The following is a 26585-nucleotide window of genomic DNA, read 5'->3' on the forward strand; positions in this document are numbered from 1 at the left end:
ATTTGTATAATTAAGCTGGTAGCTCTGGAAGAGGAAATTTACAGTTAAATATCTTTTTCCTAAATTCCGCTTATTGAGCTTGGAACACTAGTTGAATTATTTTACTAAATGGTAGCTTTAGCGCACACTTCCAGCTATTTGTCAGAATAGGTATAGCCCTCGATTGCAGCTTTCGGATTAATACATCAGAAATTCAGAAAATGCAGTGTTGTTGTTATTAAAAGAAAAAACGCCTGAAAAACCGAGCATTGTCCCTTTAATGCCACACTTGCTGTGTCACTTTAGTGTTGTGCCTGAGCCTGGACAGACTGTGGTTTGTCTTGAGTATGTTTTATTGCAGGGAAATAAAGACCAATGGGCTGGATCCAGCCTGCCAGCCTCTCCTTTGAGACCTCACTCTTCTTCTTGGCCCTGTACCTCCTCACTATCAGCCCAAGTGAGGTTGGAAAAGTACCATTTTCAGGAGCCACCACTTTGAATGATAGCTGAAGAGAGTGGGGGCAGGATATTACAAGAATTTGAGGAAAACAGGAGAACCATTTGATGTTTCCAAATATCCCCCAATGCTTGCAGTGCTCTGTCCACCTCTTGCTTCAGCTGTTGTTTCTGAAGCTCCCAATAAGGAAGGTTGAAGTGTGAGGGAAGTGCCACGGCTAAAAATTGGCTGCTGTTTCTTTAATGCTAAAAGAACTAAGTCAGCATGAGTCAGTGGCCTACAATAACTCATGCAACCTTTCACCAACTTATACCTGTATATATAGACTGGTCAGTGTTAGTGTATGGTGTAAGTTGGTTGGATGGTAGAAAGCTGGTTGCGTTTGGTGTGTGTAAAAAGCTGTCAGTCGTGGTTGGAGAAGGAGACTTTTTAAGAATAAAAGCAGCATTCTGCAAAGTACTCTTTCTTAAGGACTCTTTGTGCCAACTAAAGTCTGAGGACTAGGCAAAGGCGTAAAAAGGAGGTCAGAACCTTTTCTTTTACAAACACTGACAGGAAGCCGATTCCATTGACAGCTTCCATCTCAAGGAATTGGGAATATTTTCAAGTGCTGCTTCTCGATTATTTTCCTCACCCTTCACTCTTCCCATCAGGAAAGGTGACCAACTGCTTCAGAAACCGCCTCCTCAAGATACCTGGAGCCTCACCCTCTTGCCCACTTGATTGGGAAGCACAAAAGCAGCAGCAAAATGAGAACTGCCCTTTTGGGTACCTGCTCCGCTATACAGTGGTACCCCGCAAGACGAACGCCTCGCGAGACGAAAAACTCGCAAAACGAAAGGTTTTTTCGTTTTCGAGTTGCCTCGCAAGACGAATTTCCCTATGGGCTTGCTTCGCAAGACGAAGCTTGCCCCGGGGACAGCGGGTCTTCTCTTTTGAAGCAAGGGGCTGCAGGGAGATCCGGCATGCCGAAGCCTGCGGGCGCTGACATCAGCGCTCCCAGGCTTTGCGGACCTCTCCGCCAGCGCACGCAGGCTTCGGCATGCCGGCAACCCTCCGCCAGCAGCGGCAGCGCTGCCGCTGCTGGCAGAGAGGTCCGTGAAGCCTTGGCCGGACAGCTTTTGAAGGCAGGCGGGGGGGGAGCAAAGACTTTCGCCCCCGCCAGCCTTCAGAAGAGGAAGGCTGGCGGGGGGCAAAAGTCTTTGTCCCCCCTACCTGCCTTCCCAGGGGCTTTTAAATCGCCCCGGACAGCGGAGAAGTCCTCCGCTGTCCGGGGTGATTTTAAAATGCTGCCCGCCAGCATTTTAAGATCGCCCCGGACAGCGGAGAAGTCCTCCGCTGTCCCGGGGTTTTTTAAAATGCTGGGGGTGGGAAGAAAAGCCCTTGTCCCCCCCCCCCCAGCCTTCAGAAGAGGTCCGGGGACAGACTGTCCCCGGACCTGGTCTGAAGGCGGTTTCCCTAGGAATGCATTAATTGATTTTCAATGCATTCCTATGGGAAACCGTGCATCGCAAGACGAAAAAACCGCAAGACGAAGAGAATTGCGGAACGAATTAATTTCGTCTTGCGAGGCACCACTATATATATATATATATATATATAAATAGCAAGTACCAGTTTGGTAAAGCAGTTGTAGTATGAGCCAACACTGATGCTGGTAAGCAACAGCCATAAACAGGATATTGCAAACAAGACATGAGAGAGTCTGCATAAGTCTAATTAATCCTCAGGGACCAGGTGCCATATCTAATATGGGTAATGCCTCTAATCCAGCCATTAATTTTCCTTTACAAGTAATGGATTCCCTCCAGCAAGTATATTCCACCCTAATTAAAGCAAGCACTCTCATTTTCATTTCCTGAAAAGTCCTTTCAGTGGACCCTTTGAAAAGGTGCTCTGATTGGCCAAGTCATCCCTTGTAACTCTGTCATAACTCTGTGGCGGGAAACTTAATTTCTATTACTCATCACTGGGTCCTTTGTTATTAAATGCCACTGATGCTCAGCCCAGACATTAACAAGATCACCTCACAAATTTAGATTAATACCTGCTTACCTGATAATTTCCATGTTTTGTGTGATCTTTTATACCATATAAAATCCACTTCTGGAAATCTAGTGGAATCTAGTGAAACCTTCTTGCTTATTTCCATGTACCTTGCTACCAGAAAGAAATCAATTAGCAACTCTGTTAACCAAAAAAATCATGGGAGTTTGGGCCTGTAATTTCCCCATCAATGTCATGAATCATACCATGTGATGAAATTTGAAGTGGCATTCTGGTATAGAGTTCTTTCCCACCATATTTGTGGGTGAATCTTTGGGGAACAGAAGCATGCGTGCACATAAAGGGTAGTGACGTGTCCAGGGACATCTGGTGTTGTGTCACACCGTGGTCAGTGTTGTGAACAAAATCTAGTGCAACATGGCGGAATATTGCTAAAAAAGCCACAGTTCCATAATGCAACACGTAATACAGCATAAAAGAAACATTAGAAACCAGAACAGAAGTGCTAGCTTATGACCAGGGAAACTAACATAACAATCCTTATTTCTGAATTCACCCTTTAATGCCCTGCCCAGAATCTTATGTAAGTCATATCTCTGCTTATCTTTATATCTCTATTGGAAACTGCTTAAATGTATGATTCAAGCAATGTGGGGTGAGTCAACTGTGTAATGTGAGGAGAGTGCTATTGTGCTCCTGATCTGCTTGTGGGCTTCCCATAGGCATCTAGTTCAAAACTACATGCTGAACTAGATGGGCCTTTGGTCTGATCCAGCAAGGCTCTTTGCATTGTTTGTTATATTTGACCATTTTATTTTATTTTTCATATTTTTGTACTGGTGCTTCAAGCAACATAGCCATTTTTACTCTGTCAGCAGTTTTGTATAAATACTGTAAATGTGTGTGTGTGTGTTTAAAGTAATTGTGTGATTCTTGCTAATTCCTGTAAACCAAGGATTCCCAAACTTATGTTTCCAGCTCTTGGTGAACTTTAGTTGTTTAGTCGTTTAGTTGTGTCCAACTCTTCGTGACCCCATGGACCAGAGCACTCCAGGCACTCCTGTCTTCCACTGCCTCCCACAGTGTGGTCAAACTCATGTTGGTAGCTTTGAGAACACTGTCCAACCATCTCGTCCTCTGTCGTCCCCTTCTCCTTGTGCCCTCAATCTTTCCCAACATTAGGGTCTTTTCCAGGGAGTCTTCTCTTCTCATGATGTGGCCAAAGTATTGGAGCCTCAGCTTCATGATCTGGCCTTCCAGTGAGCACTCAGGGCTGATTTCCTTAAGAATGGATAGGTTTGATCTTCTTGCAGTCCATGGGACTCTCAAGAGTTTCCTCTAGCACCATAATTCCAAAGCATCAGTTCTTCGGCCACCAGCCCTCTTTGTGGTCCAGCCCTCACTTCCATACATCACTACTGGGAAAACCATAGCTTTAACTATATGGACCTTTGTTGGCAAGGTGATGTCTCTGTTTTTTAAGAAGCTCTCTAGGTTTGTCATTGCTTTTTCTCCCAAGAAGCAGGCGTCTTTTAATTTCGTGACTGCTGTCGCCATCTGCAGTGATAACGGAACCCAAGAAAGTAAAATCTCTCACTGTCTCCATTTCTCCGCCTTCTATTTGCCAGGAGGTGATGGGACCAGTGGCCATGGTCTTATTTTTTTTGATGGACTACAACTCCCATTATTCCTAGCTAGAAAGACCAGTGATCAGGGATGAAGGGAACTGTAGTCAAAAAAACTACTGGAGACCCAAGTTTGGAAAATGCTGCCTTAAGCAAGCTGAACAATATTGGCATTTATTTGTGATTGCTAAACACAACACAATAATGAGTGCTTCCTAAGTTTATTTTTCCACTGCACTACTGCCTGCAGCACACAATCATCTACAGAAAATATCTCCAAATCAATAGTTCTGTGAACATGCATGCAGGATATGAGTCCACGTGTTACATGGGTATAGACATGCAAGCAACTCTGGTAATGCTGTGGCTAGTTGGAAATGGAAGCCAAACCTTCCAATCTCCTCCTCTGGGAGGCAGGAAGAAGGGATGGAGGAGAACACAAGCTCAACACTTGTGCACGTAAAATAAGACTTACTCACTTGTAAAAGTGTTTCAGATTTTAGCCTTTATTCTAAGAAGGTGTAGTATGATGGATGAATAGTGACATTTTCTTCTATCTTGTATTAGTGGTATATACTGAATAAATTATTCTGCTCCCAGTCAACCTTGGGAAATTCTCTGCAACAGCTCCTGAGGGAAACACTTGTGCTGAACAGTGACCCTTTGCTGTTGTGCATGGGAAGCTGAAGTCACATGACAGTCAGTTCCTCTTGAATCTTAATAGTGCATTGTAGATTTACTATATTACAGCCTGCTCTATACACCGGAGTGTGTATATTAGGTATAGTTGAAGCAAGTCAGGGAATATGGAATGGAAAGTAGATTCACAGAAGGAGTTTAAGATATACAAAAGTGAAGGGGAACGACATATTTATATATTATGCTGTTCTTTTCATTTTACGCCAATTGCAAAGTATTGCTGAAAAAGGTCCTGTTAACTTGCCCTATCCACTGACGTACTAGCTTCCTTTTCAATAGTTGCAATTCCTCAGGAGTGAGGAACATGTAGCCCTCCAAAATGGTGCTGAAGTACAATGTGTGTCATCCCTGATCATTGGCCATGCTGGTTGGGGCTGACGGGAGATGGTGCCTGGCGTTTGAAGGACCACAAATTCACCATTTTCACGTGCAAAAGCTATGAAAAAGCTGTTATATAAGTCGGTTATTTTTAAACAGCTCTATTTATATATCTTAAGAGTACATATGATATCATCATGTCCATATGGCATTTCTTCACAAATGAAAAAAAGAAAAACAACGGCATACTGCTATTTAACAGGATGCATTCACATGAACATTTCTGAACAACATTAGTAGAAGTATTGTTTTTGTATTCTTCATACATATCAAGAACAAAAGCATTTTAGTGCTGTTCTTGTTCAGTGAAAATCACATGGAGATATTCCCAGAGTTCTTGACTATGTTTTCTGCCAGGGGTTAGCAAACGTTTTCAGCAGGGGGCCAGTCCACTGTCCCTCAGACCTTGTGGGGGGCCGGACTATTTTTGGGGGGGCGGGGCTGAACGAATTCCTTTGTCCCACAAATAACCCAGAGATGCATTTTAAATAAAAGGACACATTCTACTCATGTAAAAACACACTGATTCCCGGACCATCCGCAGGCCAGATTGAGAAGGCGATTGGGCTGGATCTGCCCCCTGGGCCTTAGTTTGCCTACCCGTGTTTTATGCATTTCAAATCGCTGTGTTTTCTGTATGAAATTAATAAATTGGCCTACTTATGCTCTGTGTCATTTTCACATGTTTTTACTTATAAGTTGTCAGAGGCGAGCCAGCAATAAATCACACCATGCAAGTTGGAGTTAACGCTTTATTAGCAAAAACACAGTCTGCATAGGAGTGTCAAGCCCAATGAGCATAGCAATTCATCTCTGGTAGGTCTTGCCACCATGAAGCAGTTGCCGAGACTGAGGGTCCCCACCTTCCCACAACTACCTAAGCCCCTCCTCTCCAGGGTGTCAGGGAACTGCCATCAGTACTGGAGGGGGAGTGCAAAAGCCAGAGGGATTCCAGAGAGCATCCAGGGATCGGGAGGAGCAGCCCATCTTCTGGGGATGAGAATCAGCGTAGCACCAGTGGAGAAGGGGGGCAGGTGGGGGAAGTGGCGAGGCGGTCTCATGACTCCTTGCCTGGGACCAGCGGGGAGAGTAGGGGTCCTCCGTTGCCCACGCCCTCCCTGCGCAGAAGGCTTCTGCGCAGAGAGGGTAGGCGGAGACTAGGCGTCAAAGAACTTCTTTGCTGGAAGAAGTTTAAGAAACGCCCACTGACGGATTTTGCCAGCGATTGAGTCAGCCACAGGTGAGTGGCTGTCCGGACAGAAAAAGGTTCACTTTGGCAACCCAACCAGGTGTTTGCACCCAGCCGGGGAGATAGGCACCTGCTTACGCACGGGCAACCCCTTAGAACCATTACACAGGGTTTCCCCCCAAGCAATCAGAGGCTGTGTCTGCACTTCGCTAATCTCCTCCACCCTTTTCATTCCTCTTCTGGTTCTGGGAGACAAGTGGAGAGGAGAGCTTGTCACAGCAGGAAGGGGAGACACTCATGACTCTTCACCAGCCTGACTTATCTCTGCCACTTGGCCTCTCTCTTCCCCTGCTTTAGCTTCTGCCTCTGATTCTGGACTTTTCTCTGCCAACAACTCTCCCAGATGCTGTTAGGATTTGTGACTGTTTTATGTATTTTTGTTGCTTTTACATCTTTTAAGTAAGTTTTATTTTTAATAGTATTGTTTTGCTGCTTTGGGAGGAAGGGGGAAATGTAAATTTAATAAATAATAGTAATAATACTTGGAAGTACCACTGTGTTCAATGGGGTTTAGTACCTAGAAAGTTGTTTTGAGGTTCAGCCTTGAGATGTATTTATTAAACTGGGGGGAAACAGCTCATGCAAGCATGGTATCAGCAGCCACAGTACTTTTCAGCAATACAAAATGTCTACACAAAATTGTCATATGCAACACTAAAAATCTGACAGTGAATCCCTTCTTACTTCCCTGCCGCCTTTGTTCAACTCTCCTGGTAAGAGCTGCAAAAGTTGTGTGTATCTAGGTAAACCTCTGATTTGTGCCTTTTCCCTTCTGTGCTTATTGATTTCCATGCAAGCAAAGGAAGAAAGGAGGAAGACGTAGTTACTGTAATCATTGGACATAATGCACAAATGCATCCCAGCCAGTCCCGCTCTTGTGAGTGAAAAACAAGCCAACTAATGATGTTTGATAATTTACAGCTCAACCATTAGCACATTTACTCAGAAGTAACACCATTGATTTCAGCAGGGTTTACCTTCAAATAAACACGCTTAAGAATTGCAACCTTAGCCACTAATTTATGAGAAGCCTTCATGTATCTATTTATATTTCCTCCATCATGTACCTATTTTCTGGCTTGGGGGTACATTTTGTTTTGGCAAGTGCACTGTAGTCCTGTCGCATGAAAGAGCCTTAAGGTTATGCAATACGTATCCATTAGGCACTGAAAGCATTTTCTTCTATGAGCATATGAAACAGAAGCATGCAGGAGAGTATGGAGATTTTCCACACCTTTTCTGGTTCATTTAGATGGTGAGTACTGCAGAGGCAGGCTGAATGCAAACTTTTCAGTGTAAGCTTGCACATCTAGGGATGGGGGGACGGGACCTTTTTTCCCTCTGGGGCAGGGGCAGCCAGTGGGTAGGGACAGCGATATGCATCTGGCCTCCTATCAGCTGCGTCACTCTGCTTATCAGGAGGAGAAGGGGCAGCTTCCGAAGTTGTTCTGCAGGCAGCGGCCATACACTGGAAGAAAACGTTGCAAGACCTTACAGTGACCGATTTGGTTGGAGAGTGTTCTTTTCTATCTATCCTATTCTACAAGGAGAGGCTGGGCAGATGGGAGGAAAGGAAAGCAATGGCTTGACTGGAAAGGTTGTTTATCTTGTAAAAAAAGTGAGGACTATATATACTTTGGTGGCAATGGAGATAAGCATAAGTTTGATCCACAGGCCGGAAGTTCCTCACCCCTACTGTAATGTGTCTAGTTACTCACCCCTAACTGTAATGTTGTATTGAGCTTTTACTATTCTTTGTTGGAAGCCACCCAGAGCGGCTGGGGCAACCCAGTCAGATGGGTGGCATATAGCATTATTATTATTATTATTATTATTATTATTATTATTATTATTATTATGCAGACTTAGAGTGAACTAGGAGGCGAATCTACATATAGAATGACCTCTGGTGTTTGGATCCAAGAATTAATGACCCTTGGTATTTGGATCCAAGTGTGAACCTTTACACAGAGCGAAATGGTGGAGCCTATATGAGATAACTTCCTCCTGTCTTTCTCCTTTGGTGAAGCTTTCTCTCTTGATCAGGCTTACATTCAACTGCATCCTGGAAACTTGCTGGAAACTTAACTTTTTTTAGGTCACCCTCTGATATATTTCTAGTTTAAAATTTAATTAAAGAGGAAGTGGGTGGCCGAGGCTGGCTATTTATATAGCTCTCTGACTGGCACACATATTGCCTTCATGTGCTCCTTCCTGGATGGAGATTTTGATACTCTTGTTAAAAAATAATAAGTGACACATAGAATTGCAACAATATCCTTAGGAAGTTTCTGTCAAGGTGATGAAGTCTTTTCCATGCCTACGGGGAGGGCTGACTAACCTCTGCTGTGATAGGAATAGGGAGTACAGTCCTAGTGTGAGGCTTGCTGGCCCTCCAGAGCCAAAATCTAGCAACAGTTGACAAATGTGAAATCTAAAGTGCATGCCCTAATCCTCTGGTTGAAGTTAAGCGAGGAGGTTGCCTTCTTTTAGGAGTGCTAATGGTGAGAACAGGTTCACAGGGTGAATGGAATAATGAGTCCTGAACAGACAGGTGAAAAGGACAAAGCACTAAAAATGACCCAAAAGCAGAGCAATCAAAATAGGAAAGTGAAAGACTTCCCTTGTGTTTTTTATAATAATATTTTACCAGGGTTAATAGGCAGGTTCAGAAACACAGACCTTGTATCATGGCATCAGACCATTGCATCATTTGTAAGCATGTGGATTTCCCCTCTTGCTACATTCCCAAAGATGTCATCACTGGATGGATGACACATACACCCTTCCTACCTCATCAGTCGCCTGGGATCAAATGTTCATAAGATCTGGTATAGCTTCGTGCAGGCACGTCCAACTCCCTAGAGACCGCGATCTACTCCCAGTAAAAAACAACTGGGAGTGTCATTGGGGGGAGGGGGAGGCCAAAGTTGTTGAGCTTTTTTAAGGGAGGTCAAACTTGTTGAGTTTTTTTTTGGGGGGGAGGCTAAAGTTGTTGAGCACTATTAACAAGCAGATAAGTCTTTCATAGGCATAGCCAGGATTTTTGCTGGAAATCATGGGTAAAAAATTCAATATTTTTCAATAATATTTGTGGATATTAGCTATGCCCGGTGTTTGTTGTGGGGGAGGAAGGGAAAGGAGATTGTTATCCGCTTTGAGACTCCTTAGGGTAGTGATAAAGCTGGATATCAAATCCAAACTCTAGTTCTTCTTCATGCTCCATGTTACGCTATTAGAGTGTGTGGGACTGGCCACATATTTATTAACAAAAAGCAGCTACAGTGATAATTTGGATTAGGGTTCCATGATACTGCTTTTCGTTAAGAAAGAATCATGGCCCTGTCCTAAGCATACTATTTAAACAGACTATTCATGTGCAATTTGGCCCTGTGTTGTTGTTGTTGTCGTTGTCTTTTTCTTGTAAATGAAACCCCCCTCTCGACTTCATCAGACTATACCCTACCATGTGAAGCATGCCTGAACTTCATGGTCTTCCTTGGATCATCTCTCCAACTATCTGAATTTATGCACTTAGTTACTGGAGAAAGACTTCCTTGGTCATGTTGGCCCATCTGCGGACTGTTATCCCCTGAGAGGTTTCCTGATACCAACTTTAATGTCATTTTGGTGCCAGGCAAATACTTCTATTTGTCCCAGCATTTGAGCAGCTAGTGTAAGACATCTGTGTTTTTATCCATTGTGCTGCATATTAGATTTTGCTTTAATTGCTGTATTTAGTATATGCCACCCTGACATGCATAGAATTTTATCTTAAATGAAATGAATGACATCCTGAAAAGCAATTGAAATCCTCCCTTTGTGGCTTACTCTTTTTCTTCTGGTTTACCTTTTTTTTGTAAACAAGTTTCTAATAGTGCAATCCTATGCATCTTTACTGAGAAATAAATCCCATTTTAAAAGGGGGGGGAGTCAGTGGGACTTGCTCCAAAGTAAAAATGTATATTATTGCAGGTTAAAAGTTCTACCTTATTCCAATTTGATTATTCATGCCCTTGATCAGGCTCATCGTAGAATCTGGATGCTAAGATTGTTTGTATTCTAGTCCCTTTAACCCCAGTACACTATTTGATACACGATGTACCACAGGATCCCTATACAGTGGTACCTCTGGTTATGTACTTAATTCGTTTCGGAGGTCCATTCTTAACCTGAAACTGTTCTTAACCTGAAGCACCACTTTAGCTAATGGGGCCTCCTCCTGCTGCTGCGCCGCTGCTGCATGATTTCTGCTTTCATCCTGAAGCAAAGTTCTTAACCTGAGGTAATATTTCTGGGCTAGCGGAGTCTGTAACCTGAAGCGTATGTAACCCGGCGTACCACTGTAATGAAATCTCAGGGAATCTCCTGGACTACAAAATATAGTACACTGTCCATAAAATATTAGTCTATTAAAGAAAAATTGGGGAGGGGGGTGTTATCCAACACAATGCTTCTGCATAAAATCTTGGTCTATATCTTTTCCATGCTACTTCGGGGGTGGGGCAGAAAATGTGGGCTGTGTTTCATCAGGATATTTTCAGTTTTCAACCAAATTTAAAGCAAAGTTACCGTATTTTTCGCTCTATAAGACGCACCAGACCACAAGACGCACCTAGTTTTTGGAGGAGGAAAACAAGAAAAAAAATATTCTGAATCTCAGAAGCCAGAACAGCAAGAGGGATTGCTGCGCAGTGAAAGCAAGAGGGATTGCTGCGCAGTGAAAGCAGCAATCCCTCTTGCTGTTCTGGCTTCTGTGATAGCCGCTCGGCCTGCATTCACTCCATAAGACGCACACACATTTCCCCTTACTTTCTAGGAGGGAAAAGGTGAGTCTTATAGAGCAAAAAATACGGTACTTATCAGCTGTGTGATTGAATGAAGCCAGAACCAAATGGTTTATCACTATGCAGTGCTGCAGAGTTTTGGGTATGTGGGACGGATCTGTGTACAGATGCTTCAGCAGGCGATGACCAAGTTCAGTCATATGCACATGGCAGTATGGCAGTACTGTATGGCTACAAAATGGCACAGAGCACAGGGCTGATTACAGGAAGTGTAGCTTTTCTTTCCACTGCCTGTCCATCTCTGCATTTCTATTTTTCCAATCACCATGGCAACCGTCTTTATTTCAATGGGTTATTTTTACTTCCAGTTCCTGCAGTACCATCCATCTCCCTGAGGATTAGCACTTGCTTCTTCTCAACAGGAGAAGGCTATAATCATGCTAACAAACTTCACCACACAGCAGGAACTAATGGATCTTCCTGAAAAGTCAGAGTCATCAACAGCGTTAATTGCTCCGTTACCTGAAGTGTATAGTGAACACAAGTGGTGCAGCATGGAAGGAATATGCCTTGGGATCACCAGGGGATAGGCTACTAAATAAATTCATAAGTAAATTGTGGTTCCAGCTTAGGGCTGGGGGGGGGAGAGACCTTATTGCCACCACTCTAGGACCCCAGCGTTACAGGGGACACGTACTTAACTGACTCCAGCAGCAGTTTAACAGCTGTGGAGTATGAGCTCCAAATGGAGTCCAGCTAAATCCCCAAACGGCATAACAGCACATAGTTTAGGGGAGAGCTAATAGAAGGATGTTGTAGGATCTTCGTGGTTGTGTCAAAGGAAAGGAAATTGAAATTTCTGGAAGCGGTATAGTCTTCTTGAGCATTGCTCAGAGGAGGTCTACTGCCATGTATGGGACTTCAGGGTTCCATGTGTGGAATTTACATGTTCCAGTACTGAAAGTGAATTTTTGGGCATAAAACTCTGTGCAGATTCTGAGGCAATGAGGAGAAAAAGCTTGCACACAGTGAAACAATGTCTGTGATAGACCTAAAGTCTGGAGAGACAGCTGAGCTGGGAACAGAGACAGACTCTGTGGATCTCTTATGATGTAAAATATTCTGAAATCCTAATCTGGATTTATCTGAGTCAACAGTGCAAACACTAGTTCCTTGGTGACAGCAAACAGGATTTTCAGAAGTAATTAAATAAAATCTATGGGAGGCTATATGGATAATCTTTCAGTCCAAAGAGAAGCATGGCTTAGCAATGCTTGATGCATTGTTAGCATATCCATCAATTTATGGCAGTTGTCAGTGATCCTTTCAGAACTTTTAGGAAACTAAGGCATGTTTGGAAACTAATTTGGCCTATAGGGAACAGAATATGAATAGGATTTGCACAGGATATGAAAGCACATCTTGCTAAGCCATATATTTGAACATGATGTATCTGAAAATAGCTCCCACAGCTTGATCCACTGATTCAGAAAACTTTTATAACGGGAAAGAAACTGAAAATGCTGCCCACTGACATGATTATCCTCCTCATCTACTGTGTTTCTTACTCATCTGTCACCATGAGGTTCCTGGGCAGGTACAATAAGTAAAATAAAGTTAATATTTAAAAAGTTAAAACCTAATACAGTAAAAATAATAGGGTGGGTTCTAAAATATATATCTCAGGACTCAAAGGCCAGGGTAAAGATGTGCATATGGCAAAACCTATATGCTGAAGGTGCCCAGTGCATAGCTGTCAACTTTCCCCTTTTTTAAAGGGGAATTCCCTTATTCCGAATAGGATTCCTCACAAGAAAAGGGAAAAGTTGACAGCTATGGCCCAGTGAGACTGTGGGGGAAGGCACTCCAGAGTTTTAGGGGGTGCCACAGAGAATGCCCTCTCCTGGACTGGTGTCTGTTAAAATTCTGAGGGAACTGGAGCTACCTTGCCAATCTTAACACCTGAGAGGGATGACCTTATTATCATTCAGATGATAAGAAATAACAGGAGTTGATTAAGGAAAAGCAACTTTCAAATATGTGGGGAAAATCAGAATATAAATAAAGAAGTGAACGGCTTTTATGGCTGATGCTAAATTTCAGAAATCAGCACCCAGGTTCTACATGTAGAACACATACTATAACAACTTCGTTTGTATCTTCATCCACAAATGCATCTATTGATGCATATTTCCTGAGGGAAGCAGTCAGGGCCAGTGCAAGAGATTGTGCCACCTGAGCCTCTGCAGCAACTGCTGCTGCCCCTCTCGCACTCCTTCCCTCCTAACTTTTCTTTTATGGTGGTGAGGTTTTCTGTCTCCATCTCCTACCTGCCTGCCTGCCTGCCTGCCTTGGTCTCAGAGGTGGTTTGCTGCAGTGACCAGAATTTCTCCTAAACATTTTTTAGAAGTTTAAAGTTATAGTAACATTAAGCTCCACACAGACTCCAATTTAGGCAGCTGTTTTAGCAGCGAGCCATGGCAGTGACACACAGCCACCACACACAGAATGGCTCACTTGGACTGAGGACCCCCTTGTCCCTTCCTAGAATGATGTAGGGAGGGGAAGCGCCTTGCTAGATGTGGTGGCAGGAATAGTAGCAGAGCTGGCTAGCAGGTGCATATGGCGGATACAGGGGTGCACCAATTTGCTGACCACTTATATCTCCAAGTGAGACAACTGATCCAGTTTGCTTAATGGGAGGGCAAGCTCTGACAACAGCTGGTTATTCAGCAAGCACACCAATAATCTGAATGCTGAAATATTTCTTGAGGTTCTGAGTTATGCTTGGTATATTATTGTGAAAATACTTTATGAACTGCAAGCAGGTATTTTGATTGCTTATTGATGGAGCCTGATAGTACAGACAGGAACTTGACCTAGAAATATCGTATTTATGATATAGCACAGTAATAAAGGTTTCAGAAAGTAAATGTGATTGAAATATTCATTGCAGCATTGAATCACTTGTGCCAGAATGGAAAAATACATTAGGGCAGATTCCTAGATGAACTGGATTAATATTGAAAGCCATTCTTCATATTAACCTCTCTGATTAGGCCATTTATTAATCTTCTCAAATAATTTATTAAAAGCATCTGCAAAAGCTGACCTGCTGCCAGCATGTGTCCTCCATACTATAACAATGTTGAGCCATAAAAGGAGATCCGGCTCTGGGCAGTGGGTCACCATCAGCAAGAAAACTCTTGAAGGGGTGACACCAAAAGAGTTTCCTCGACAGCTGAAGGCCACCTCTTTGCCTAGGCCTTTGGAAGGGTGGTGAGGATATACCAGCTAGTTTGATCTATTTTTATCACCTGCTTTAAAGTATGTTGTGATGATGGTTGTTTCAGTGCTTGTGATGATGTCAGTGATTTTGTACAGGTGTTTCATTTTATTCGAGTGAAGAATGCACCCAGCCCTCAGACCATTGGGTGAAGGGTGGCTCTATAAACCACGTAAATGAATTAAGAAGATAAATTCTATAAGCAGTAGAGGAAGATAGAAGCATGGCCATCTCCACTGGCTTTGATCAGTCAGGGATCAGCTCCGTTTTGCTTGCTCTCTCCCTCAACTCTCTTCTAGCAGCATTTCTCCCAGCTGCAGCACAGAGAAAGCTTGGGAAATAGGGCTTGCTCCATTGGCTTTGCTGAAAAATTACAGTGGTGCCTCGCAAGACGAAATTAATTCGTTCCGCAAGTTTTTTCTTCTTGCGAGTTTTTCGTCTTGCGAAGCACGGTTTCCCATAGGAATGCATTGAAAATCAATTAATGCGTTCCTAGGGAAACCGCCTTCAGACCAGGTCTGGGGACAGTCTGTCCCCCGACCTCTTCTGAAGGCTGGGGGGGGGACAAGGGCTTTTCTTCCCACCCCCAGCATTTAAAAAACCCCGGGACAGCGGAGGACTTCTCCGCTGTCCGGGGCGATCTTAAAATGCTGGCGGGTGGCATTTTAAAATCGCCCTGGAACAGCGGAGGACTTCTCCACTGTCCGGGGCGATTTAAAAGCCCCTGGGAAGGCAGGCAGGGGGGACAAAGACTTTCGCCCCCCGCCAGCCTTCAGAAGAGGTCCTGGACCTCTTCTGAAGGTGGGCAGGGGGCGAAAGTCTTTGCTCCCACCCGCCTGCTTTCAAAAGCCGTCCGGGACAGCGGGAAGCGCTTCCCTGCTATCCCGGACTGCTTTTAAAATGCTGGTGGTGGGGAGCAAAGCCTTTCGGCCCCCGCCGGCCTTCCTGGACCTCTTCTGAAGGCCGGAGGGGAGGGGAGACTTTGCTCCCCACCGCCAGCATTTAAAAGAGGTCCCCGGAGATTTCCCTATGGGCTTTCTTCTTGCGAAGCAAGCCCATAGGGAAATTCGTCTTGCGAAGCAACTCGCAAACGGAAAACCCTTTCGTCTTGCGGGTTTTCCGTCTTGCGAGGCATTCGTCTTGCGGGGCACCACTGTAGCTGCCTTTGGTTTCTCCTGTCCCTCAGCTCTTTCCATTCCAGCTGGCCATTACACTTGACAACAGCTCGTGTGTAAGGAGAGCTTTCCTTTCACCCTAGGTGCTGGTTTTCAGTAGGAATCTCTAGTATTACTGTCAGAAATGTGTTGCTTTTAGCTGATGCCTTTCTTAGGTGTATTGGCTTTTATATGGTATTATGGTACATCATGTGTTTACCTCTGTTGTAAGTCACTATGCATACCCATGGTGCATGGAAAGGTAGATTGCAAATATTACAAATACGCAAAAATTCAAAAACAAAGAATAGATGGTACACACTCTCACCCCTTCAGGTAAGCAGCATTCTCTATACGATCTTTGCTTGAATACTTGAACATTCCCAATGCATTTTATGACACAGCAGTGTAATATGTTTCTTTATAGTGCCATCTTAATGATTTGGCGCTGCTCTTGACAAGAATTCTGGTTATACTAATTTGACTGATTGGCTTGGCAAGTCTTAGTTTCATAGCTAACTGAAGGGAAAGCAGCTTCATGTCTTTGAGGCATGTCTAACAATGATCACACAGGTACCACCGGTTTCCACTGACGTGCCAAATCTGTATCTGCACCCTCTCCTCCCCCTAAATCTGCTCTAGGGGGTTCCCGAAATAAGGTCCAGCAAATATGTCAGTTTCAGTTTCTCTCAGTTTCCATTTCTCCAGTCTTAAAGTTCAGTCCTCCCCTTTTCTACATCAGTTTGCATAAAAAATCCTTATGAAAGTTCATCAGCATTTTAGTGTGACTTTAATATAATAGACATATTTTAATGCAATTTCCCCTAATATAGACATTTTTTGCAAAGCAATTTACCCCAATATATTTTTATATGCTATTTTCACTGTTTCATGTTATATTTCACCATTATGTGTTATATTTCGCCTTGCCCAAATAGACACGTGTTCCACTTGTGCACAGATCATGGTTTGGAAGCCAATAACTTTCAAAGGGACTGGGTATGTATGACTGGCTGCCCATTCTGAAGTATAGAGAACTGCAGTTATGGAACTTTAGGCTTGAAATTTCCTGTATTCTATTTTCTTGGGGAACTGGGAGCTAGACAAACCACAGGGTGAACCATGCTACAGTGGTGCCTCGCAAGACGAAATTAATTCGTTCCGCAAGTTTTTTCTTCTTGCGAGTTTTTCGTCTTGCGAAGCACGGTTTCCCATAGGAATGCATTGAAAATCAATTAATGCGTTCCTAGGGAAACCGCTTGCCAGGCTGGCGGTGCGGAGAAGGGCTTTTCTCCCCACCGCAAGCCTTCAGGACAGGTACGGGAACAGAGGGGAAGGGGCGCAGCGCTTCTCCTCTGTTCCCGGGGCTTGCGGTGGGAGGAGGGTTTTTCCTCCCCACCGCCAACATTCAGAACAGCATTCTGAATGTTGGCAGTGGGAAGGAAAACCCTCCTCCCACCGCAAGTCTTCAGGACAGCCTTCTGAAGGCTGGCGATGGGGCGGAAAGACCTCCTCCTGCCGCCAGCCTTCGGAGCAGCCTTCCAAAGGCTGGCGGTGGGGCAGAGAGCCCTCCTCCCGCCGCCAGGCTTCGGAGCATCCTTCCGAAGGCTGGCGGCGGGAGGAGGTCTTTCCGCCCCACCGCCAGGCTTTGGAGCAGGCTTCCGAAGGCTGGCGGCAGGAGGAGGTCTCTCCGCCCCACCGCCAGCCTTCGGAGGAGGTCCGAGGACAGTGGGGAAGACGCGCTGTGCTTCCCCGCTGTCCCGGAGATTTCCCTATGGGCTTTCGTCTTGCGAAGCAAGCCCATAGGGAAATTCATTTTGCGAAGCGCCTCCAAAACGGAAAACCCTTTCGTCTAGCGGGTTTTCCGTCTTGCGAGGCGTTTGTCTTGCAGGGTACCACTGTACATGTTTAATGGCATTCTCTATGCTTTATCAGTGCCTAGGACAAGCAACTTGTACAACTGTCACCACGAAACCATGACTTCAGTAGATGGATCATAGGCATTATGTGGCTTGCTGCATTAAAATGACAGGGAGTCCTGGATTTTCTAGGTGAATTTTCAAAGATACATATACGCAGTGCAGCAACAAATTACTCAGTTGTATGAAGTTTCTATCTCCCCTTCTTGAATGAATCATAGCTTTCATTTTCTGATGTGTCACCACAAGGTGGGCTGCGTTTATGTGATCATAGTAGTACAAATCTTAGAGCTGAAATGAATTTGTAGTCAAAACTTCTCCTCAAACTTTTCTTCTGTGGATTTTGATGAATAATGTTCTATGGATAAGTGAATATTTGGTGCCTGTTTGATGTTCAGCACCATCATTTGACATCCAAACATTTTGTCGTAGCAACCAACATTTGCCAGTATGTGACAACTCCCATACAGTAGTAGTTACTTTTGATCTGTATCTAACACCTAGCAGTTAGTCTTTGACTGAAATTGGCAGCTTGCAGTAGAACTTAGGTCATTTTATATCAACATGATGTACCCATCAAAACAGGTGATTTTCAGATTTTATTGCCAAATTTTAATTTTGAAATTCATTGGCAAATTTTGGGACCAAGGATGGTATCCAGCTAAATATCTACGGTAATGCAACAACTTTTAGGTGCACAGTATAACTTCCCCATCCTCTCCTCTCCCCATGTTCCCCCTCCAGTCAGCTTTGGGTTTTCCCCAACCTATTTATTTGAACTTGTGCCTTTCAGTGATGTGCAGCCATTATTATTAGCATTAATTGAATTTATAACCTGCTCTTCCTGAAGGAGCCTGGGGTCATCTCTACCAAACTGGTTTTAACCTATTCTCCACTAGTAAGAAGGATGCATCATTTTTGAGACTTGGGATTGATTCCCGCACAGAGCCAGACTATCAGACTCAGTAATATACTTCCAGATGACCTAGAAACCTGAAGTTGTGTGCGCAGCACATACAGTCCACGACATCCTGATCTTGAATAATGTACCAAATTTTCAGATGTCTGAAAATGGGACATATTGTCAATAGTCAAAACTCAAAACATGACAGGTAACCTTTGTATTGTTTTAGAGTTTATAGAGCTGGGGTTATTTTAAGTTGTGAATCAATGCTGTACTTTTACTTTTATACTTCATTATTTTTACATTGTATACTCTATTGTTAGGTACTATCTTGTGGTAGGAAAAAATGGTCTATATATATTTGAAATAATAGCTGGCACTCCTAACACAAAGTAAAGGAAGCTAGGAAATGCTACTGAACATGGTCTGGAAAAGTATTAGTAGCACATAAGCTTACCTGCCAAGTGTGTATGGCTAAAGCCCAAGGGAAACAAGCTCATTTCTCTGTCTGTACTGCTTGTTTTTCTCATAGACTCTCCTCTCCAGATGCGAGGAGGGAACCTAGGAAGGTGCCTTATACTGAATCAGACCACTGGCCCATCTAGTTCAATATTTTCTACAGTGTCTGGCAGCAGCTATCCAGGGTTTCAGATGCCCTAACTGGAGATGCTAAAGATTGCACCTGAGACCTTCTTTATTCAAAATAAATGCTATACCACCAAACTATGGCCCTTCTCCAGGGAGAAGTCCTTTGAGTTCTGAGCTTACGTTGTGCTTAACTTCCTTTCTTTGAGTACTTTAGAGTTGAGGCATTTCTCTCTTTGTACAGTCATGTTTTATGTTTGTTATTCTGTATACTTGGTCACGTGTGTTATAGAAGGGTCCTCATGACTATGGCTGGTTTTGTTGTTGTTTAGTCATTTAGTCGTGTCCGACTCTTCGTGACCCCCTGGACCAGAGCACGCCAGGCACTCCTGTCTTCCACTGCCTCCCGCAGTTTGGTCAGACTCATGTTTGTGGCTTCGAGAACACTGTCCAACCATCTCGTCCTCTGTCGTCCCCTTCTCCTTGTGCCCTCAATCTTTCCCAACATCAGGGTGTTTTCCAGGGAGTCTTCTCTTATCATGAGGTGGCCAAAGTATTGGAGCCTCAGCTTCATGATCTGTCCTTCCAGTGACCACTCAGGGCTGATTTCCTTAAGAATGGATGCATTTGATCTTCTTGCAGTCCATGGGACTCTCAAGAGTCTCCTCCAGCACCATAATTCAAAAGCATCAATTCTTTGGCGACCAGCCTTCTTTATGGTCCAGCTCTCACTTCCATACATCACTACTGGGAAAACCATGGCTTTAACTATACGGACCTTTGTTGGCAAGGTGATGTCTTCTTTTTAAGATGCTGTCTAGGTTTGCCATCGCCTTTCTCCCAAGGAGCAGGTGTCTTTTAATTTTGTGACTGCTGTCACCATCTGCAGTGATCATAGAGCCCAAGAAAGTAAAATCTCTCACTGCCTCCATTTCTTCCCCTTCTATTTGCCAGGAGGTGATGGGACCAGTGGCCATGATCTTCGTTTTTTTTATATTTAGCTTCAGACCATATTTTGCACTCTCCTCCTTCACCCTCATTAAAAGGTTCTTTAATTCCTCTTCACTTTTTGCCATCAAGGTTGTATCATCTGCATATCTGAGGTTGTTGATATTTCTTCCGGCAATCTTAATTCCGGCTTGGGATTCATCTAGCCCAGCCTTTTGCATGATGAATTCTGCATATAAGTTAAATAAGCAGGGAGACAATATACAGCCTTGCCGTACTCCTTTCCCAATTTTGAACCAATCAGTTGTTCCATATCCAGTTCTAACTGTACTGTAGCTTCTTGTCCCACATAGAGATTTCTCAGAAGACAGATGAGGTGATCAGGCACTCCCATTTCTTTAAAAACTTGCCATAGTTTGCTGTGGTCGACACAGTCAAAGGCTTTTGCATAGTCAATGAAGCAGAAGTAGATGTCTTTCTGGAACTCTCTAGCTTTCTCCATAATCCAGCACATGTTTGCCATTTGGTCTCTGGTTCCTCTGCCCCTTCGAAATCCAGCTGGCACTTCTGGGAGTTCTCGGTCCACATACTGCTTAAGCCTGCCTTGTAGAATTTTAAGCATAACCTTACTAGCGTGTGAAATGAGTGCAATTGTGCGGTAGTTAGAGCATTCTTTGACACTGCCCTTCTTGGGGATTGGGGTGTAGACTGATCTTCTCCAATCCTCTGGCCACTGCTGAGTTTTCCAAATTTGCTGGCATATTGAGTGTAGCACCTTAACAGCATCATCTTTTAAAATTTTAAATAGTTCAGCTGGAATATCATCACTTCCACTGGCCTTGTTATTAGCAGTGCTTTCTAAGGCCCTTTTGACTTCACTCTCCAGGATGTCTGGCTCAAGGTCAACAACCACACTACCTGGGGTATACAAGACATCCATTTCTTTCTGGTATAGTTCCTCTGTGTATTCTTGCCACCTCTTCTTGATGTCTTCTGCTTCTGTTAGGTCCTTTCCACTTTTGTCTTTTATTATGGTAATCTTTGTACGAAATGTTCCTTTCATATCTCCAATTTTCTTGAACAGATCTCTGGTTTTCCCCATTCTGTTGTTTTCCTCTATTTCTTTACATTGCTCGTTTAAGAAGGCCTTCTTGTCTCTCCTTGCTATTTTTTTGAAATCTGCATTCAATTTCCTGTATCTTTCACTATCTCCCTCGCATTTTGCTTGCCTTCTCTCCCCTGCTATTTGTAAGGCCTCGTTGGACAGCCACTTTGCTTTCTTGCATTTCCTTTTCGTTGGGATGGTTTTAGTTGCTGCCTCCTGTATAATGTTACGAGCCTCCATCCATAGTTCTTCAGGCACTATGTCCACCAAATCTAAATCCTTAAACCTGTTCCTCACTTCCACTGTGTATTCATAAGGGATTTGACTTCGATTGTATCTTACCGGCCCAGTGGTTTTTCCTACTTTCTTCAGTTTAAGCTTGAATTTTGCTATAAGAAGCTGATGATCTGAGCCACAGTCAGCTCCAGGTTTTGTTTTTGCTGACTGTATAGAGCTTCTCCATCTTTGGCTGCAGAGAATATAATCAATCTGATTTCGATGCTGCCCATCTGGTGATGTCCATGTGGCTTGATAATGGCGTCCGGCACATTCTGCTGCGCCACTCTGGGCTCCTGTGCTTAGCTCACCGTCAGCGTCCTTCAGCAGAGTCTCCGCAGCGGTAGAAACTGTTGCAATGTGTGTGTAATAAATCAGACTGTACGCAGGCTTGTTGCTTATCTCCAACAGTCTTTAATCGTATAGCAAAACATCTTAAATCATCCCGGCGAAATAGCACACATCTTTCGCCTCTCGGTAAAACCGAAAGAAGACTCACACACAGAGAAACTACTCCCGTATGTGAACATAACCACGCCTCAGAATGTGAGACGTCACTCAAAACTGTTTAACCCTGTAAGTTCTGATTCTCTTCACAGTCCATGTGTAGAGTCGTCTCTTGTGTTGTTGGAAAAGAGTGTTTGTGATGACCAGCTTGTTCTCTTGGCAGAACTCCATTAGCCTTTGCCCTGCTTCGTTTTGAACTCCAAGGCCAAACTTGCCTGTTGTTCCTTTTATCTCTTGACTCCCTACTTTAGCATTCCATTCCCCTATAATGAGAAGAACATCCTTCTTTGGTGTCATTTCTATAAGGTGTTGTAAGTCTTCATAGAATTGCTCAATTTCAGTTTCTTGAGCACCAGTGGTTGGTGCATAAACTTGGATTACTGTGATGTTAAAAGGTCTGCCTTGGATTCGTATCGAGATCATTCTATCATTTTTGAGATTGCATCCCAGTACAGCTTTCGCCACTCTTTTGTTGACTATGAGGGCCACTCCATTTCTTTTACTGGATTCTTGCCCACAGTAGTAGATATGATGGTCATCCGAACTGAATTCGCCCATTCCCATCCATTTTAGTTCACTGATGCCCAGGATTTCAATATTTATTCTTGCCATCTCATTTTTGACCACATCCAACTTACCAAGGTTCATGGTTCTTACATTCCAGGTTCCTGTGCAATATTTTTCTTTACAGCATTGGACTTTCCTTTCGCTTCCAGGCATATCCACAACTGAGTGTCCTTTCGGCTTTGGCCCAGCCGCTTCATCAGCTCTGAATCTACTTGTACTTGTCCTCCGCTCTTCCTCAATAGCATGTTGGATGCCTTCCGACCTGAGGGGCTCATCTTCCAGCGTCATAACTTTCATATGCCTGTTGTCTTTGTCCATGGAGTTTTCTTGGCAGGGATACTGGAGTGGCTTGCCGGTTCCTGCTCCAGGTGGATCATGTTTGGTCAAAACTCTCCACTATGACCTGTCCATCTTGGGTGGCCCTGCACGGCATAGCTCATAGCTTCTCTGAGTTATTCAAGCCCCTTCACCACGGCAAGGCAGTGGCTGGTTTTAGTTTTATCCTATTTATTTTAAACTCAGCTGTTGTTTAAAATGATTGTTTATTTTGTGCAAGATCGTTCATAAGTATGTCTGCAAAACATATAAAAATGAAGCCAAGCCACACTAGACTTGTTGGGTTGTGGGAGTTTTCCTCTCATAGCTAGAATCAGCAGCTTGGGTTTAGATTTCCAATAGCAGTCAGAAACAATCATCTGTGAGTATTTTGTGTTTTTATCTTGTATTTTTATGCTGTGATAAATAAATACAGTGGTATATCAGTTTAAGAACAGTCCTGTTTAAGAACTATTCGGTTTACAAACTCCGCAAAACCGGAAGTAGTGTCCCGGTTTGCAAACTTTACCTCAGTAAAGTTTAGAACAGAATAGTGGAAAAGCACCGGCGGCGGGAGGCCTCATTAGGGAAAGCACACCTCAGTTTAAGAACAGTTTTGGTTTAAGAACGGACCTGGAACGGATTAAGTTCGTAAACCGAGGTACTACAGTAAATATTTTCCATGTGTGGAAGCAAGTTGAGGCTGAGCCAAAATGAAGTAGGGGAAGTTGTTTTATCCTGTCACCTAGGGCTAGATGGGCAGTCAAACATCTGAAGGTATCACATGGTGACAATGGTGGTTTTAGGGTATATTCCATTAACATGTTGTTTCCTGTGTAGTTACTTCACTTGCTTAATGTACGCTTCCATCCAGTTACCTGTCTTCTTCCTATTTCCACCCCCACCCCTTTAGCTGCATTGGGATATTTGAGCTGAGCCTTAGCATTGACCTGAATAAAGGAAAGAGCCTGTTACATTAATTATATAGTCCCCGAGGAGAATGAATGCAGCAGGATTTTCAAAATGACGCTCTCATCATTTTAACTGTGCGTTTACCTTCCCACATGACAGGGTGATGGCAGGAAATGGCTTGTGTTATGTTCTCAACAGATTTGCCACAGAATCTCAGGGACATCCAAGCATGGCTTCAGCCCTACTTTTTATCTATTTATCCGGATAGTTAAAATGCTCAGTGTACCATTTCTAAATCACAGGAGTATGAAAGAAAGAACAGAAGCCCCGTATCAAAAGGCATAAGCCTATACATATCCATAAATAAACATGACAGGCATCCAGTCCACTGCTGCCTTTTCAGTATGAGAAAACTGAAAGGAGTACGGCAAGCCCTGCGTGGAGGGGAAACAGATACAAACAGATTGTAAGGGAAGACAAACAGGAGGAGAGTATCTGTACTGGATCAACATCCTACAGTCCAGTGTGTTTCCTTGTGAGGCCCACCATATCTTATGAGGTGGATGTGGCTTCCCTTCTGTAGTTGCATATGCCTCACACATCACAGTCAAAGAGCTGGCTTATTCGTTAAAGTGAACATATAAACACACTGTCCCATTGCCTTTTCACTGCTTCCTTAGGATTGCCAGCTCACAATGCTGCAGTAAAGACAGAATCCACAGGTGGAAAATTATCCATCTAACTATTAAAAGGATTGGAGACTCCTCAGGGACTAGACTCAGAAAAAAATAGGCTACCTAACTCCCCAGTCCATAGTCCCACAATCCATTTTCTCAGGCTTCTCTTTCCCCCCTCAAGTTCATGAGGTACTCTCTATTAATTGCACACTTTTCCCATGGTTAAAATACACGAGGGTCCAAAGTGAGCCTTGCAGAATGCCATGCCATGTGCGGAGCAACAGTCTGCCAGAACCATCCTCTGGCCCATCAGGCAAGAGTGGAACTACTGGAAGCTAGTCCAGAAGGATTCTATGGTCATTGGTACTGAATACCTCAGTATGTGGTGTGCCAGAAGGTGCCATATGAAGTCAGATATGTATGAGAGAAATATATGGTTGTAAAATGAAATCTTGAGGTTGGAAAGGGCATGTTAATATTAACATTGGGGACACAAACATCATTATGTTTCTCCACCTCTCCTATAGCCCATCATCCAGCAGACGTAAAAAGCCCTCATTATAGAGAATCATCCTCTTGGTAAAATACAGTTTAGATTCTGCATTTCAGAGCTAAAAATAAAAGAACAAGAGAAGAATTTCAGCTGTTATGCATGCAGCAGATGCACTGCACACAAGGGAGCCATTATGAGTGGAATAAGTGAATGCAATTAACAGCGCTGAAGTGACTAAGCATTCCATATAAAATCACTATGGATCAAAGTGAAGCTACTTGTGCATTTGAAATGGCATCTTTAGCAACAGGAAACACAATACCAAGTAATTTTTCTTAATTTTAGGACATGGAGGGGGTTCCCTCCCCCATGTATTATTCTGAAAATTTATGCCTTGTCTACTACATGTTTTCAGAGAAAGACATTGCATAGAACCTCATGATTTTAAGCTGTTTCTGTTGAGGGACAAGATGCTGATTTCATATTAATATTATCTCTTTGATCACTGCGGTGTTTCAGTTAGCTTGTTGAGATACATCTTGAACTTGACTTGGTGAAAACATTAAGCAAACATTTGGGTCCCCAACTAATATCCAAACAATAACTTTTGCAAATGCATATATATTGGATGGAGATAAAGCAGTTGTGAAATGCTGCCTTTCTCCATTACAAAGAGAAATCACAGCCTGCCAGACACATGGACATTGATAGCACCTTCCACAGAAGCAACCACTGTGATGCAGACAAGAAGAACCCAGAAACTGAGAGGCTGCAATGTTCCCCATAGATGGCTATTTGAAAGCTTTTGCTTCTATCTGCAAATAGCCATCCTTTTGAATTATCTATCAAAAGTGGGGAAAGGGTAGTCAGTGTAGTGTAGTGTCCAGGCAGCTTATTTGGGAGGTTTCCCTGTTGGGGTTTTTCATACTGCTGTGGATATGCTGTAACTGGATGCAGAGCTGATCTGAATCTTAAACTTTGTCATGGTGGTACAGGCAGAGATGGAGGAGGTTGTGGGAAGTATTATTTGGCTCTCAGTTGAGTTTGATGTGTTTTAACACGCACCGTCTCTTTTGTTGCCATAATGCCATGCTAACAACACTGATCATCTTTGGCTCTTCCATTGGAAATGCACCAGTGTAATATTATGACAACATATCTCTGCTGTTATGCTGATGTAGGGTCCTTACCTGTATGAAATGTCTAGCATCTGGTGTCATGGGGCACCTCCTCAAATCCTAAACTCCCCAGCTTGCATAAATTGAACACAGAAGAAAAAGCTGATAATTACTTTGTTGTAGTGTCGTCGTTTTTTAGCTGCAAAGCATTCCACAGGCAAAGATATTTTTATATTTTCACAACTTGCTGACACATCACTTTTTGGTGCACTTTTATTAGACCAAATCATGCAAAATTTACACCAATAGAACTGAGTCTTTGCATTCCTATTCCACCCATCCTCATGACAATGTAGGCTTTATTAAGTTTTTGTCTCATAAGGAGTACACTCTTTACTCAAGACCTATAATGCATCCCATAATGCTTTGATGAACGTGATTTATATCTGTTCTTCTGGTTGATGTCCACATAGTTCAGAATCCATAAATACTTCAGGCATGGCACCGTCAGAAATAGCTATTCTGTCTTAAGATTGTTTGGCTAATTTTGTTTGTTTCTTCTTTTTTACATGGTCTCTGGAGCATTAAATGGTCATCCTCTGCAGCCATTACCCTTCCTTTTGATGATAAAGGCTTTT

The 26585-nt window shown here is 43.4% G+C and overlaps 1 protein-coding gene across 4 annotated transcripts in view; it reads left to right on the top strand.

Annotated features, from left to right (window-relative positions):
• BSN (bassoon presynaptic cytomatrix protein) overlaps nucleotides 1-26585 on the top strand; it is a 208085-nt gene that overhangs the window by 143209 nt on the left and 38291 nt on the right. The window lies entirely within an intron of this gene.

Source organism: Podarcis vaucheri, assembly GCF_965113315.1.
Source record: "Podarcis vaucheri genome assembly, chromosome: 2".
In the NCBI taxonomy this organism is placed as follows: Eukaryota; Metazoa; Chordata; class Lepidosauria; order Squamata; family Lacertidae; genus Podarcis; species Podarcis vaucheri.